The following is an 18,066-nucleotide window of genomic DNA, read 5'->3' as shown; positions in this document are numbered from 1 at the left end:
CAGTGGGAATATGCAAATTATCTCCTCAGGACTCCTCCCCTGGTTTACCGATGTCCTCTTTTCAGCTCCAACAGCCAAAATCCAGTGTTCTTTGAGCTCGCGGAGACTCTTCACTTACCCCAAAATGCAGTGGGAATATGCAAATTATCTCCTCAGGACTCCTCCCCTGGTTTACCGATGTCCTCTTTTCAGCTCCAACAGCCAAAATCCAGTGTTCTTTGAGCTCGCGGAGACTCTTCACTTACCCCAAAATGCAGTGGGAATATGCAAATTATCTCCTCAGGACTCCTCCCCTGGTTTACCGATGTCCTCTTTTCAGCTCCAACAGCCAAAATCCAGTGTTCTTTGAGCTCGCGGAGACTCTTCACTTACCCCAAAATGCAGTGGGAATATGCAAATTATCTCCTCAGGACTCCTCCCCTGGTTTACCGATGTCCTCTTTTCAGCTCCAACAGCCAAAATCCAGTGTTCTTTGAGCTCGCGGAGACTCTTCACTTACCCCAAAATGCAGTGGGAATATGCAAATTATCTCCTCAGGACTCCTCCCCTGGTTTACCGATGTCCTCTTTTCAGCTCCAACAGCCAAAATCCAGTGTTCTTTGAGCTCGCGGAGACTCTTCACTTACCCCAAAATGCAGTGGGAATATGCAAATTATCTCCTCAGGACTCCTCCCCTGGTTAGAGTCCCAGACAGAGACATAGTCTGGTCTGGAGAGGAGCAGCTATAGGAAAGAAAGATCAGGAGCTCAGTGGGAGCAGTGCTAAAAGGAGTCAGGGGCTGGAAGCTGTAGAGCTCGCCCTGATTGAAGAGTTCTCACCGGACCCGGAGTCCGAGGCTGTGGGGACTAATCCTTACCCAGCAGCAGAAACCGACCGGCAGGGGATTTCATGTCCTCTGGCCAAGAAACCCGAAGGCACGGTCACACGCAAGGGACCAGCACCGCCGTCGTGGAGCGGAAGCTACCAGAAGGCCCCGAGTCACCGGCCATACGGGTGAGCACCACACGGTACACTCAGGGACGTGGGCTACTTTTACCCGCCTCTAGCAAGGTAGCCAGAAGAGTACAATTAGTTGGGGAGGCCTACAACTCCGCCTGGCCAGGGGAGATCCCATCTGCTCACGGACTGACCAGGCCCCGATCGCTAGCCAGTACTCCGGGAGGGTCTACCTTTGTCATCAGTAAAGACCCTGAACTACACCGCACCGTCTCTGAGTGGTTCCTGCTACCTGCATGCTATTCTGCTACCCCCTTCAAACACGTCGGCTGCCCTGAGGCCATACCCCTCCCGTTGGGGGTTATACCATCTACGCTGCACAATCGTACCACCGGCCTCAGCGGTCTGCCCTGCAGCGGCGGCCTCATAGCCGCATTCAACGGGTGGCGTAGTCGAACACCGTACCATCTTCTGCTAAACTCTGCCACTCAGCTTGACTCCCTGGGCACGGACCGGGTCACCGCCACGAGACTACTACCCCTATCAGATCCGGCTCCGGGTAGGCTCCCGCGTGCGCAACGCTGCGCGACTCAGGCCCAGGGGCGCGTCACATGCATTTTTCCTGCAGAATACACGCGTATTCACATGCGTTTATGCATGTGTTTCCACATGCGGACTACAAGCACTTTCCAGGCGATAGCATCACTTGGAAAGTGCTTGACAGCTAGGTCACACTATATAAATCCATGCAAACAGCATGGATTTATATAGTGTGACCGTAAAAAATGAAGCTGTACTGACCGATCCCCCGCCGCGTGTGCTGTCGCGCTCCTTCTGGGTTGCCGGCATATCGCGAGACAGCTTGCGGTCACATGACCGCGACGTTATCTCAGGTCCTGGAAAATAAGCGCTGCAGGGGCCGCCGGACAGGTGAATATAAACTTTATTTATTATTTTATTCTTTTTTTCACAGGTACAATGGTACCCAGGTCTGGATGAGAGTCTCCTCTCCTCCAGAACTGGGTACCATACGCACATTGAAACGCATATTATCCGCGTGTACAAATGTACAGACACGGATATTATGCGTCTCAATGCAAGTCAATGGTGGCAATTCCGCTGCGCTTCCCCAAAATTAATGAACATGCTGCGGATTTATGAGCGCCGCAGAACCGCTGTGGAATAATCCGCAGCATGTGCATTGACATTGCGGAATGCCATTGGGGACCATGGGGTGCGGATTACCAAGCGTTTTTGATGCGTTTCCGCTGCGGAAATTCCGCAGCGGAAACGCATGAAAAACGCATCGTGGGCACGCAGCCTGAGAGATCATTTCATCTTCAACTTGCTTAACTGTTCACAATAACAGTAATTTTGACCAGGGGTGCCCAAACTTTTACATGCCACTGTAGGCTTCTCAAAGTCACTTCAAATGTGATGTGGCCCCTAAAATAATTGGTTTTGTAAATTTTGATGGAAAATTGAGAAACTGCTGATCAATTTTTGACTGTTAACTTCCCAACAAAAAAATTATTTTACAAAAATTATGCTGATGTAAAGTGAACATGGTAAATGTTATTTATTAACTATTTTGTGATATAATCATCTAGTTTAAGGGCATAACATTTTTTGCCATAATTCAGATATTTTCACAAATACGCGCAAAAAATATCAGCCTAAATCTACCACTACCATGAAGTACAATGTGTCGCAAAAAACAACCTCAGAATCACTGGGATGCGTTGCAGCGTTCTAGAGTTATTACCTCATAAAGTGACAGTGGTCAGAATTGTAAAAATTAGCCTGGCCAGGAAGAGGAAAACAGGCTCGTGCATGAAGGGGTTAAAGCAATGCCAAGAAAACTTTTTTAAGTTTGCATGTGGTATAGCCTTTAAAGAGGTAGAAAAATCTACAAAATATACTACCTAGGCACCAGATGGCCAAATCACCAGAATGGTGGGCTTAGGTCACTGTTCTCCCCTGTTTTTTCAATTTCAGGTATTTAATATCTTGACACTTGCAGACATTTTTTTAATTTTTTTTAACTTTAATATTTAGTCCCAAAAGAGGTTTTGGGCATGTGCTTGATGGCTGGTACGATACTTTTCAATACTTCTGTACTAACATGGTAAGCACAAGCATAACGAAGATCCCACCTCTGCCATAACAGCCCATTTGCACACTGCAATTTCATTATGTGAGGGACAATGTGTTGACAGAGATGGACCCTCGTTCTGTCTCACTATTTAGATGCGGCAGTCAAAATATTGACTGTGACATCTAATAGGTTAAACTACCAGGATTGAAAAATCACAGATTAGTGTCAGCTGAATAACACAACCAGTCCTCATGGCATATGGACTGGGCTCAGCTTGTCCGGAGTCTGCTTCATACATCCCCAGTGCATAAGTGATGCAGATGTACATCATATGTTGCAGAGGGATTAAGTCCCTTTGCAAACTGTGATGAATGGCACCAAAAGGATCCCGCAGAATCCCACCGCTGCCACCACAGGTGAAGGATCCACACCTCGCCACCCGCCTGATGTCACAGTTACGTCAGACGGAACATGTGATATGGTTCTGCCCTTTGCACCAACGTGACGTACCGCACCCCCTCGGGGACGCGTAAGGTCAGATTGTTACAGTTCTACACAGACACCCCCTGTCCACACGAATACAGGAAGGCACCAGGAGTTAAAAGAAGTGGCCCACTCAGTCACTGACTTGGCACCGCACTCGCTCACACCCCTGACAGTCTGAGTGGCCCCTTCACTAGTCCCAGCGAAGCAGAACCTTGTCGGCCTGGTAGAGCTGCCACCAGTTCCTATTACATATAATTCCCGCTAGGACTGGGGGATTATATCGGCCAGGAACCAGCCCCTAGCATGTTTGTTGGACCGATCAACAGACGTGAGGATTCGTGGATCGAGATAAATTATATATTTAATTGCCGTAAGGGCACATTAGACAATACATTATATACATAAGGGTTATATATAGATAAGAAGGCCTGGCTTGCAGGGGAGGGGCTGTCACATGGGAGGCTTGTGGTCTCCTTTGGTATGGGATTTCTCCCACATGATGTGTCATCGCGACGTCCCAGGAAAAAGACACTGGGCTCTAGCTGCAGGAGCTCTTAACCTCTCTGGGTCACTCCCCTTACTGCCCCCTGGCTGGACCTAAATCTCCACCCCTTGCCTCTCTCAGCTATACACTCCAAAAACTAAAAAGGGCTATACTTTCTTAATGGACGGTCCTAGGGAGCCAGTTCTGGTGTCATCAGATCCACCCTGGCCTTTCTCAGCTATACACTCCAAAAACTAAAATGGGCTATACTTTCTTAATGGACGGTCCTAGCGAGCCGGTTCTGGTGTCATCAGATCCAGCCAGGCCCCTGCTACGCAGGGAGACCAAACACAGTGGCCCTAGGGGTTTCCGAAAGGCTGTGCCGTATATCTCCTCACTGTGCTGGAAGCTAGGGTGACATTCCTACTGTTCGTGTGATTCCAAAAATCCATTTGGTGTATTGCTGGGATGTATCGGTTTCCCATAACTTTGTGTTGAATTATACTTGATCTTTTTTGCAAATCCACCTCTACCCACAGCTTGCTCCGATAGAACAGCTTCCACCCATCACATACTAGTAAAGTGATTCCTGTCGGTCAATTCCTGCGTATCCAACGGAATTGTATCCAAGACGCTGACTTCTATAAACAGGCGAGGGAGCTAAGGGAGAGGCTCAAGCAAAGGGGATACCCAAAAGAGATCATATCGAGGGCTTTTCAGAGGGGCAAGATTCAAAACCAGGAATCCCTCTTGACACCACGTCATCGACCATCGGACACTGCCCCCAGGTTCATTACCAGTCACAGTATAGGTTGGAATCAGGTGAGGAATATTTTAAATCAACATTGGTCCGTACTCACCTTTGGTACACAAACTTTTTCTATTGTTAGTCCTAAACCCCTGATGGCTGCCAGAAGGGCCCCTAATATTCGTGACTTGCTCACGTCCAGCCATTTTTTTAGACCTACTGTCAGGCTGAACGGTGGTTTCTCCTTGAGAGGTTCCTTTCCTTGTGGTGATTGCAATGTCTGCCCCTACATGCGTCTCACAAGAAATTATTTTTGTAATCCTTTGGACAATCAGCATCATCCACTTAGATCGTACATTAATTGTAAGACAAAAAATGTCGTCTATGCAATTTTTTGCTCCTGCCCTAATGCATATGTGGGCCAAACATCGCAAGAACTGAGGAGGTGGGCTCAGAAACATCTTTCTACTATACATTTAGCATCTTCAGATTTTAGGAAAGAAAAAAACACTTACCCCTATAGCCTCACACTTTTTGACTGAACATGGTACCAAACCTCATAATGTTTCTATCTTTGGCGTACAGAAAATCCACAACAACAACAGAGGTGGTAGTAACCACACATTATTATTACGCATGGAATCCAGGTGGATATTTACACTACGCTCGGTTGCTCCGTAGGGACTCAACAAAGAACTCCTCTACACTGGCTTTCTGGGTTAACCTGGATCAAGACTATGGATCAGCCTCCTCTTTCATCTTTGTTGTCCTCTTGCTCTTTTCTTTGGATTTCTCTCTGGATGGGACTACCTTATTCTATAAAGAACAGGAATCAAACTCCTGGACAATTGTTGCAACATCCCAGTAATGCCTTATCTGACTGGCATGAATTATCTTTGTGATCCTTAATCAACTCGCACTGCATATATGCACTGGCTAATAAAGACATTTCCGGAAGATCATATCATGTCGCTAGAGCTTCTCCTATCTTGATCTGTTGCTACATAGAATTGACAGGGAGTCAATATCATTACATCAAAAAAAAAATATTCCCTCTATCCTACTTATTTATCATTTGGTTTATTTTATATTGCTCATGCAGTACCTCTTTGGCACCCTTTTTTCTTGGGGACATACCGCTCCCAACCAATTATGGGCCGTGATATGTGGCCCTGAATAAATCTTAGCATCTCTATATAAACATTACTAAACATATTTGTCCTATTATGTTTTATTGGTGGCGTTTTGTCCTCAGGGATTTGAACATGCACATGTACATAATAACATCGCTGTGCATGTAGTGTGGTGCCCCTGAGGGTTCAGTCACCACAGAGGTACTGCACCTCACCCAGAGGTGTGGTGTATCCTTCTCTCAGGTAAGGAGGGAGTGCTGCCCGGAACCCCAACACCTGCATCCAACACTACACTGCTCCAGGGCAGCTGGAAGGGTAAGATGCAATGTATGTTCCTGCTGAGCCCTGACCCTGGCTGGAGTGGGGGGAACCCACAGGTAGGGGGAACCAGTAGTGGGTGTGGGTGGAGGAAGTAGTTAGGGGGAGCACTTTGGTAGGAGTATAAATAGGGAAGCCATCTTAGGGTGGCAGGACAGTAGTGAGAGGACAGTTCAGAAGAACAGTCTGGGAGCAGAGTCTCAGTAGGAGCTCTGCTCCACAACTAGGGCCTAGTGTCAGAGGCCCAGGAGGGGAGCAGGGAGTAGGCTCCGTTCTGTTGAAAGGATCCTAGGGGGTACGGCGAGTGCAGGATGGCACCCGTACGCCCCGCATCTGTCAGAAGACAGAGGGATCGTAGGCCGCAGGAAGGGGACCGGCCCGTGCCCAGTCGTGTACTTCAGGTCCCGGCTGGAAAAACCAGAGGCTTCTGGCTTATATAGTCAGTTGCCGAAGCCTCATTCTAATCCCCTGAGGGTCAAGGAGGTCTGTGAACTCCGACGGACAGGAGGGACTTCAGAGTACCCGAGCAGGATTGAGAGTGGGAAGCGCAGGGCAGGAGGGAGAAAGACCCAGCGTGAAGACGGTCTAGATAGGAACACAAGAAAGTGGGGTTCTGCCAGGTACTCCTGATCTACCCGAGGAAGTGCTGAACCCCTGCCTGGTGAACGCAGCGCGACGTGGGAGGCTGACACCTGTACAGTGCACCATTGGAACTGTCATAAGAACTGTGAGTAAAAACTCGGATGACTGCACCGACTCCTCCGTCCATTCTTTGATCTGCGCCATCGTTCCCTCCCTGTACTACAACGCCCAGGGCAGCCCACACCACCTTACACTGCCCTGGAGCTTGCTCTACCTGTGGAGAGCCACACCACCCCTGCTGCCGCAACACCAGCTCCAGAGGACTGCTCCGCAGTGGCGGCTCCTCTTGGCCCAATCCACAGGTGGCGTCACGAACAATCCCAAAAACCCCATATAAAAATTTTCCCCTTTTGCGCTGACCGCTCTGGGTCACGGACCAGGCCAGCCACTGTGATATCCCCCGGCAACCAGAGGCTCGGCTGCCGAGTACCCCACAGCCCTGGGGGTGCTCAGTTGCATGTTACATTCTCTGATGTGCGCGTCCATGTGCACCTGGACGTGCACATCTTTCTCTTCATATTCATTATTTCCCCCCCCCCCCCCCCCCTTCAATACATGGATCTTCAATGATGACTATTTGGGTTAAATATCCCATATGTTATTGGGCTATATATTAGTTATCTCTGATCATTATTTCTTCCCTTTCCTTTTCCTCTTTTACTTATTACTTGCATGCTTTCACATCTGTTGGCTTGCATTTAATCTTTACCATCCTGCAGGAGAATCCATGCTCGCATTGACATATGCATTCAGTTTCCTGTTCACCGACGCTCCATATTGTGTGTGGGCGTTTTTGCCCACACTTGTTTTTCCATTGGTCTGTGGCAGGCACTGACAGCGCTTTGCCTTATGGGTAGGTGTCATGTGATACCTCTCATGTGACTTGTTTTTCCACTTACTTCCTCTTTCTGCTCCAGAGATAGTGCGCCCCGCACACCGGATTGCGGAACCTGGTAATCACATTGTGTGTATGTATATGACTCGCCCCCTGGGCCGTGGGGCACTCGGATCCGGGCAATAGGGGAACGATGGGGGTAGTAGTGGCAACCCGGTTCCGTGGCTCAGGGTGGTCAGGCCAGTGGTAGCCTGTTATGCGCTGATGATTATGTCCGACTACGCCACCCGTGGATTGCGGTTATTAGGAACCGCCGCTGCATGCAGACCGCTGGGGCTGATGAGGTGTGCAGCTAGGGTAGTGTGACTCCCCACGGGAAGAGTGCGGCCCCAGGGCAGTATAATGGATGGTGGGAGTGATGGTAGTGAGAGTCCCAGTGCTGATAGTGCTGGAGGAGCAAGGAGCACACAGACAACAGGTTGCAGTCCAGGGTCTTTACTAAAACAGGTAAACTGACCCATAAACAGTCCCAGCTAGGAGGGGACCTGGATGTCTGAGAGCAATGGGGAAATTGGCCCTGGTCAGGGTGAGGGTGTAGGCCTACCGTGCTTTCTGCGCTCCTTCTGGCTATCTCCTCGTTATAGGGTAACAGCCCACGTTTCCGAGCTTTCCGTGTATTCTCGCCTGTATGGCCTGCGACGTGGGTTCCTTTCTGCTCCCAGCCTTGTACGGCTTTATTGGTCCCTTCTGTTGTGGCAGGGCCTCCAGGCTTCTTAGGCCAAGGAATATACAGTCCCCTGCGAACTGGTTATCTGCTGGAGAATGTAGAATCCTCCCAGCCTCAGACACCAAAGTCTGGTAAAGTCAGTCTCTTATCTGCCAAGACAGGCTTGCTTCGCCTCTTGTCTCTGGCTTGTGGCTTTCCTCCTGCCACACTTCCTCTTAGGTGCAATACAACTTTCTGTCCCTGCTCTGCTCTGGGACAAGTCTCAGTCCTGAGACAGGCCTTCAAGTTCTCTCTAACCCTGCCCTCAGCACCAGCTTTTATAGGGGCAGCCTGCTCCCCCTACTGGCCTGAGACAGGAGGTACTGCATGCTAATGTTCCCCTGACTAGAGAACCTCCCCCTTGCTCTCAGACACAGCTTTAATATATTTTGTGGCATCCAGGCCAGGGTGACACACACATATATATATATATATATATATATATATATATATATATATATATATATATATATATATATATATACAGTTATATGAAAAAGTTTGGGCACCCCTATTAATCTTAAGCTTAATGTTTTATAAAAATTGGTGTTTTTGCAACAGCTATTTCAGTTTGATATATGTAATAACTGTTGGACACAGTAATGTTTCTGCCTTGAAATGAGGTTTATTGTACTAACAGAAAATGTGCAATCTGCATTTAAACAAAATTTGACAGGTGCATAAGTATGGGCACCTCACCAGAAAAGTGACATTAATATTTAGCAGATCCTCCTTTTGCAAAAATAACAGCCTCTAGTCGCTTCCTGTAGCTTTTAATGAGTTCCTGGATCCTGGATGAAGGTATTTTTGACCATTCCTCTTTACAAAACAATTCCAGTTCAGTTAAGTTTGATGGTCACCGAGCATGGACAGCCCTCTTCAAATGATCCCACAGATGTTCAATGATATTCAGGTCTAGGGACTGGGATGGCCATTCCAGAACATTGTAATTGTTCCTCTGCATGAATGCCTGAGTAGATTTGGAACGGTGTTTTGGATCATTGTCTTGCTGAAAGATCCATCCCCTGCGTAACTTCAACTTTATCACTGATTCTTGAACATTATTGTCAAGAATCTGCTGATACTGAGTGGAATCCATGCGTCCCTCAACTTTAACAAGATTCCCGGTGCCGGCATTGGCCACACAGCCCCAAAGCATGAAGGAACCTCCACCAAATTTTACTGTGGGTAGCAAGTGTTTTTCTTGGAATGCTGTGTTTTTTTGCTGCCATGCATAACGGCTTTTTGTATGACCAAACAACTCAATCTTGGTTTCATCAGTCCACAGGACCTTCTTCCAAAAAGAAATTGGCTTCTCCATATGTGCTTTTGCATACCTCCGCTGACTCTGTTTGTGGCGTGCTGGCAGAAACGGCTTCTTTCTCATCACTCTCCCATACAGCTTCTCCTTGTGCAAAGTGCGTTGTATAGTTGACCGATGCACAGTGACACCATCTGCAGCAAGTTGATGCTGCAGCTCTCTGGAGGTGGTCTGAGGATTGTCCTTGACTTATCTCACCATTCTTCTTCTCTGCCTTTCTGATGTTTTTCTTGGCCTGCCACTTCTGGCCTTAACAAGAACTGTCCCTGTGTTCTTCCATTTCCTTACTATGTTCCTCACAGTGGAAACTGACAGGTTAAATCTCTGAGACAGCTTTTTGTATCCTTCCCCTGAACAACTATGTTGAATAATCTTTGTTTTCAGATCATTTGACAGTTGTTTTGAGGAGCCCATGATGCCACTCTTCAGAGGAGATTCAAACAGGAGAACAACTTGCAAGTGGTCACTTTAAGTAGCTTTTCTCATGATTGCATACACCTGGCTATGAAGTTCAAAGCTCAATGAGGTTACAAAACCAAAAAAAGTGCTTTAGTAAGTCAGTAAAAAGTAGGTAGGAGTATTTAAAACAAGAAAATGATAAATGTGCCCATACTTATGCACCTGTCAAATTTTGTTTGAATGCAGATTGCACATTTTCTGTTAGTACAATAAACCTCATTTCAAGGCAGAAACATTACTGTGTCCAACAGTTATTACATATATCAAACTGAAATAGCTGTTGCAAAAACACCAATTTTTATAAAACATTAAGCTTAAGATTAATAGGGGTGCCCAAACTTTTTCATATAACTGTATATATATATATATATATATGTGCATTGACCCTCATGCATCAGGACCTGCCCTGATGAAGCCGTATTGACGGCGATATGCGTGGGCTTCACTCCAGGCTTCGCTTCAGGAAGGCAAATTTCCAACGGTTGAGAGATGATCTTAGTGCAATAAACTGGGACGATATCCTGAGACATAAAACTACACAAAGCAAATGGGAGACATTTATTAGCATCCTGAATAGGATCTGTGCACAATATATACCCTATGGGAATAAACATGCTAGAAATAGGAGGAAACCACAATGGCTAAATAGAGCTGTAAGGGGCGCAATAAGTGACAAAAAGAAAGTATTTAGAGAACTAAAGCAAGTAGGTAGTGATGAGGCATTAAATAAATATAGAAAATTAAATAAATTCTGTAAAAAACAAATCAAGGCAGCAAAGATTGAGACAGAGAGACTCATTGCCAGAGAAAGTAAAAGTAATCCCAAAATATTCTTTAACTACATAAATAGTAAGAAACTAAAAAATGATAGTGTTGGCCCCCTTAAAAATAGTGTGGGTGAAATGGTGGATGAGGATGAGGAAAAAGCCAATATGCTAAATGATTTGTTTTCGACAGTATTTACTCAAGAAAATCGCATGACAGAAAACATGATCAGTGATAACAAAAATTCTCCATTAAATGTCACTTCCTTAACCCAGCAGGAAGTATGGCGACGTCTAACAATCACTAAAGTTGACAAATCCCCGGGCCGGATGGGATACACCCGCGAGTACTGCAGGAATTAAGCAATGTCATAGATAGACCATTATTTTTAATCTTTAAAGGTTCCATAATAACGGGGCCTGTACCACAGGACTGGCATATAGCAAATGTGGTGCCAATATTCAAAAAGGGGACAAAAACCGAACTTGGAAATTATAGGCCAGTAAGCTTAACCTGTACTGTGGGTAAAATCCTGGAGGGTTTCCTAAGAGATGCTATAATAGAGTATCTGAAGAAGAATAACCTCATGACCCAATATCAACATGGGTTTACGAGAGACCGTTCCTGTCAAACTAATCTGATCAGTTTTTATGAAGAGGTAAGTTCTGGACTGGACCAAGGAAATGCAGTGGATGTGGTGTATATGGACTTTTCAAAAGCTTTTGATACGGTTCCACACAAAAGGTTGATACATAAAATGAGAACAATGGGGATAGGGGAAAATAAATGTAAGTGGGTCAAGAACTGGCTCAGTGATAGGAAACAAAGGGTCGTTATTAATGGAAAAGACTCAGACTGGGTCACAGTTAACAGTGGGGTACCACAGGGGTCAGTATTGGGCCCGCTTCTTTTTAACATATTTACTAATGACCTTGTAGGGGTCATACAGAGTAGTATTTTATATATTTCAGATGACACTAAACTCTGCAGGGTAATCAATACAGAGGAGGACAATTTTATATTACAGAAGGATCTATGTAAACTAGAAGCTTGGGCTGATAAATGGCAAATGAGCCTTAATGGGGATACATGTTAGGTTATGCACTTGGGCAGAGGAAATAAAATGTATAATTATACTGTCACTGAAAAAGACCTGGGTGTATTGGTGGACGACAAGCTCACGTTTAGTGGCCAGTGTCAGGCAGCTGCTGCAAAGGCAAATAAAATAATTGGATGCATTAAAAGAGGCATCGATGCTCATGAGGAGAACATTTTACCTCTATATAAGTCATTAGTGCGACCACACTTAGAATACTGTGTACAGTTCTGGTCTCCGGTGTATAAGAAAGACATAGCTGAACTAGAGAGGGTGCAGAGAAGAGCGACCAAGGTTATTAGAGGACTGGGGGGTCTGCAATACCAAGACAGGTTATTACACTTGGGGTTATTTAGTTTGGAAAAACGAAGGCTTAGGGGTGATCTTATTACTATGTACAAATACACTGCTCAAAAAAATAAAGGGAACACTTAAACAACAGAATATAACTCCATGTAAATCAAACTTCTGTGAAATCAAACTGTCCACTTAGGAAGCAACACTGATTGACAATCAATTTCACATGCTGTTATGCAAATGGAATAGACAATAGATGGAAATTATTGCCAATTATCAAGACACACTCAATAAAGGAGTGGTTCTGCAGGTGGGGACCACAGGCCACATCTCAGTACCAATGTTTCTGGCTGATGTCTTGGTCACTTTTGAATGTTGGTTGTGCTTTCACACTCGTGGTAGCATGAGGCGGACTCTACAACCCACAGAAGTTGCTCAGATAGTGCAGCTCATCCAGGATGGCACATCAATACGAGCTGTGGCAAGAAGTCTTCTTTTTTAGCTTGTCTCCTCTCAGTCTTCTTTTTTAGCTTGCAAAAAAGAAGACTGAGAGGAGACTTAATAGCTGTCTACAAATATGTCAAGGGCTGTCACATTGTAGAAGGATCATCTTTATTCTCATTTGCACACGGATGCACGAGAAGCAATGGGATGAAACTGAATGGGAGGAGACACAGATTAGATATTAGAAAAACTTTTTGACAGTGAGGGAGATCAATGAGTGGAACAGGCTGCCACGAGAGGTGGTGAGTTCTCCTTCAATGGAAGTCTTCACACAGAAGGTGGACAGATATCTGTCTGAGATGATTTAGTGAATCCTGCTTTGAGCAGGGGGTTGGACCAGATGACCCAGGAGGTCCCCTCCAACTCTACCATTATATGATTCTATGATTCTAAGGTTTGCTGTGTCTGTCAGCGTAGTGTACAGAGGCTGGTGGCACTACCAGGAGACAGGCCAGTACACCAGGAGACGTGGAGGGGGCATTACGAGGGCAACAACCCAGCAGCAGGACCGCTCTCTCCGCCTTTGTGCAAGGAGGAACAGGAGGAGCACTGCCAGAGCCCTGCAAAATGACCTCCAGCAGGCCACAAATGTGTATGTGTCTGCACAAACGGTTAGAAACCGACGCCATGAGGGTGGTATGAGGGCCCGACGTCCACAGATGGGGGTTGTGCTCACAGCCCAACACCGTGCAGGACGCTTGGCATTTGCCACAGAACACCAGGATTGGCAAAGTTGCCACTGGCGCCCTGTGCTCTTCACAGATGAAAGGAGGTTCACACTGAGCACATAATTATTTGTTTGAATATCACATTACTTTCTGTGGGCGACAAAACTTTTGTTTTGCCAAAATCTGACCATTCTGTGTTCATGAAATGATCCATATTTCAGCATTGATGCCAATTTATTTTCTTAACGTAAACCACATTTGGGAGGGTTTCATCTTTCAAAAGAGTAATTTATAAAACCAATGAATAAATTTAACGTCAGGTTATAAGCTTTTATTTACATAACATGGATAAGCGACATAACTTCTGTCAGTGAGTGTACGTATGAACAAGGCAATGGAGCGCCAGGCTTACATTGTAAAAGCAACTTCAGGCTCACAAATAATCCCCAGTGAGTGAAAGTGGACAGTGCGGGGAAAGTGGTGGTCACTGAGTATTTTATTGCACTTACAGTTATATGAAAAAGTTTGGGCACCCCTATTAATCTTAAGCTTAATGTTTTATAAAAATTGGTGTTTTTGCAACAGCTATTTCAGTTTGATATATGTAATAACTGTTGGACACAGTAATGTTTCTGCCTTGAAATGAGGTTTATTGTACTAACAGAAAATGTGCAATCTGCATTCAAACAAAATTTGACAGGTGCATAAGTATGGGCACCTCACCAGAAAAGTGACATTAATATTTAATAGATCCTCCTTTTGCAAAAATAACAGCCTCTAGTCGCTTCCTGTAGCTTTTAATGAGTTCCTGGATCCTGGATGAAGGTATTTTTGACCATTCCTCTTTACAAAACAATTCCAGTTCAGTTAAGTTTGATGGTCGCCGAGCATGGACAGCCCTCTTCAAATGATCCCACAGATGTTCAATGATATTCAGGTCTGGGGACTGGGATGGCCATTCCAGAACATTGTAATTGTTCCTCTGCATGAATGCCTGAGTAGATTTGGAGCGGTGTTTTGGATCATTGTCTTGCTGAAAGATCCATCCCCTGCGTAACTTCAACGTTATCACTGATTCTTGAACATTATTGTCAAGAATCTGCTGATACTGAGTGGAATCCATGAGTCCCTCAACTTTAACAAGATTCCCGGTGCCGGCATTGGTCACACAGCCCCAAAGCATGATGGAACCTCCACCAAATTTTACTGTGGGTAGCAAGTGTTTTTCTTGGAATGCTGTGTTTTTTTGCCGCCATGCATAACGCCTTTTTGTATGACCAAACAACTCAATCTTGGTTTCATCAGTCCACAGGACCTTCTTCCAAAAAGAAATTGGCTTCTCCAAATGTGCTTTTGCATACCTCAGCCGACTCTGTTTGTGGCGTGCTTGCAGAAACGGCTTCTTTCGCATCACTCTCCCATACAGCTTCTCCTTGTGCAAAGTGCGTTTTATAGTTGACCGATGCACAGTGACACCATCTGCAGCAAGTTGATGCTGCAGCTCTCTGGAGGTGGTCTGAGGATTGTCCTTGACTTATCTCACCATTCTTCTTCTCTGCCTTTCTGATGTTTTTCTTGGCCTGCCACTTCTGGCCTTAACAAGAACTGTCCCTGTGTTCTTCCATTTCCTTACTATGTTCCTCACAGTGGAAACTGACAGGTTAAATCTCTGAGACAGCTTTTTGTATCCTTCCCCTGAACAGCTATGTTGAATAATCTTTGTTTTCAGATCATTTGACAGTTGTTTTGAGGAGCCCATGATGCCACTCTTCAGAGGAGATTCAAACAGGAGAACAACTTGCAAGTGGCCACTTTAAGTAGCTTTTCTCATGATTGCATACACCTGGCTATGAAGTTCAAAGCTCAATGAGGTTACAAAACCAAAAAAAGTGCTTTAGTAAGTCAGTAAAAAGTAGGTAGGAGTATTTAAAACAAGAAAATGATAAGGGTGCCCATACTTATGCACCTGTCAAATTTTGTTTGAATGCAGATTGCACATTTTCTGTTAGCACAATAAACCTCATTTCAAGGCAGAAACATTACTGTGTCCAACAGTTATTACATATATCAAACTGAAATAGCTGTTGCAAAAACACCAATTTTTTTTATAAAACATTAAGTTTAAGATTAATAGGGGTGCCCAAACTTTTACATATAACTGTACATTACACAACACATACTGTATTTAGACAGGTTTAGCAAAATATAAAATGTCTTATGAGTGCTTCAGTCAGTCATTTAGGTATACTGTGGAAATAAAACATACTCATAAAGTACAAACTCAAGAGAGAAAGATTGTTTTACTTTCCGCATACCAATGACAAAGGTGCTGACTTATCAAGGTCTTTTCGCCATAAAAGTGACATAGAAAAGTCAAAAATTGTTGTACAATGTGTACTTACACATACAAAGTGCAATGTTTGAAGTTTTTTATGTCAACTCTGCCAAAATATCTCATTGTCATTTATTCTACAAAGGGGGTTTAAAGGTAAACTGTCAGCAGGTTTTTGCTATATAATTTGAAAGCAGCATAATGTAGGGGTAGAGACCCTGATTCCTGGTATGTGTCACTTGCTCAGCAGCTTGCTATAGTTTCAATACAATCAGTGTTTTATAAGCAAGAGACTGTCACTGCAGGGCTAGGTGTCATGTGCCAGGCAGTCCAGCTAATCTGTGTAGCCCCGGCCCCCCAAACACTGAATGACTGTTTGCTTACAATGTACAGTCTACACAGGAAGCTGCCAATCAGGGGTGTGGGTGGGGTTATACACAGCTCCATATTCATAGCACTGTTACATCTACAGCAAAGAAAACTGGGATTTTATCAAAACTGCATCAAGCAGTTCGTAATTGATACAGTCCTGGAATTAGGTTTTCTACTCCTACATCATGCTGCTCTCAGATTCTATAGCAAAAACCTGATGACAGATTCCCTTTAAATTATAGCAGGAATGTAATCAAGTCTGTTGCTAAATTAGATTTCTGACTCTGGCTCATAGGCAGCTGAAACATGTGCAAAATTCATTTAATAGTGTGCGCCTCTTTATGATTTTGGGGCATCTTACTCCTGTGGTCTCTGGATCAGCACTGGCATACAAAACATCAGTTTTGTTGAATTTTCCCCAAAGTGTTACTTAGGGTCTAGTTTCAAGTCCACTTCCAAACAGTGATTTCAGTGGCTATGAGCGGGGTGTTCTGTCTACCTGGAAGAGTCGCTGAGCTCACTGATTGGCTGCTGCGCTGTAGACATGATGTCAGAGCTGAAGACAATATCAGAGACCGCGAGCAGCTGTGGATCCAGGGACTTTTTTTTAAAACAAACTGCATCTGGGGACTGGGATTTTCTGAAAAGGACTAACCTCTTTAAATTCATTCAGGCAGGGGCAATCTCAGGTTCCTGCTAAACCCTTGAGTAGACAGTAATACACTAATAAAGAGCACATATCAGGTTTAACAATATGTTACTTGAAGCTCAATGATAGACTGGAAGCCAACACATTGCACCAGAGGAATCAGACCGTGGACTAGAAATAATTGTGCTCTTACATATCAGCAGTTCAGTGCATGACTACGGGTTTATATGCAATATATTATTTACTCTCAATCTCTCAGACTGTGCTCGCTCTGCCACCAGTGGTTCGGTTCTAAGTCAGTAGTGACAGATCTGGTATGTTTGCGGCAAGACCAGTGCTGCATGAAACTTGATGGACACCAAAGGCGTAACTATCATGGTCACACCTTCTGCAACCAGATCTAGGCAAGAAGGTGGCCTGCCGACGCCAGCCCCTATTTCAGTTGCATGTGAGGACACACATTCAGCTGAATTGTATTGCGAGACAGAGACCCGCCGGCTCCCTGCACGGCAATACTCTCCGCCGGCCAATCAGAGGTCGGCAGCTGATGTCAGCGTGCCTTCACAAGCGGCACATCGCAGTGACGGTGGGTGCTGCCCATGGATAGCAGGCTACAGAAGAGAACGGTGCACATCGTAGGAGTGGAGAAAGGTTATAAGAATTGTATATTTCTTTTATGTGTTGAAAAAGATCAGAAGAAGAGACATTATACCAGGAAGCGGGCCAGTATGGGGGACATTATACAAGGAGGGGCTCAAGATTAGGGTGATTATACCAGAATGGGGGTCATACCAGGAAAGGGCCCAGTATAGAGATCATTACACCAGGAAGTGACCCAGGTTGGGGGTGATTATACCATGATGGGGGTCAATATACCAGAAAGGGTCCCAGGATGGGGGACATTATACCAGAAAAGAGCCCAGAATGGTATATTGTATCTAGATAGGGAACATTGTTACAGGAAGGGGCCAGGATGAGGGACATTATTACAATATGGGTTCCCAGGATGGAGGACATTTTACTAGGGAGGGGCCCGTGATGGGGGACAATATACGAGGAAGAGACCCAGAACAGGACACATTATAACAGGAAGGGGCACAGGATGGAGGCTTTTATACCAGAAAGGGGCCTAGGATGAGGGACATTATTACAGAAAG

The sequence above is a fragment of the Phyllobates terribilis genome, unplaced genomic scaffold (assembly GCF_046119375.1).
Source record: "Phyllobates terribilis strain yellow unplaced genomic scaffold, ASM4611937v1 Scaffold_11__3_contigs__length_659146591, whole genome shotgun sequence".
Lineage (NCBI taxonomy): Eukaryota > Metazoa > Chordata > Amphibia > Anura > Dendrobatidae > Phyllobates > Phyllobates terribilis.
The sequence above is the reverse complement of the archived record's forward strand: the minus strand, read 5'-3'. Positions refer to the sequence as shown.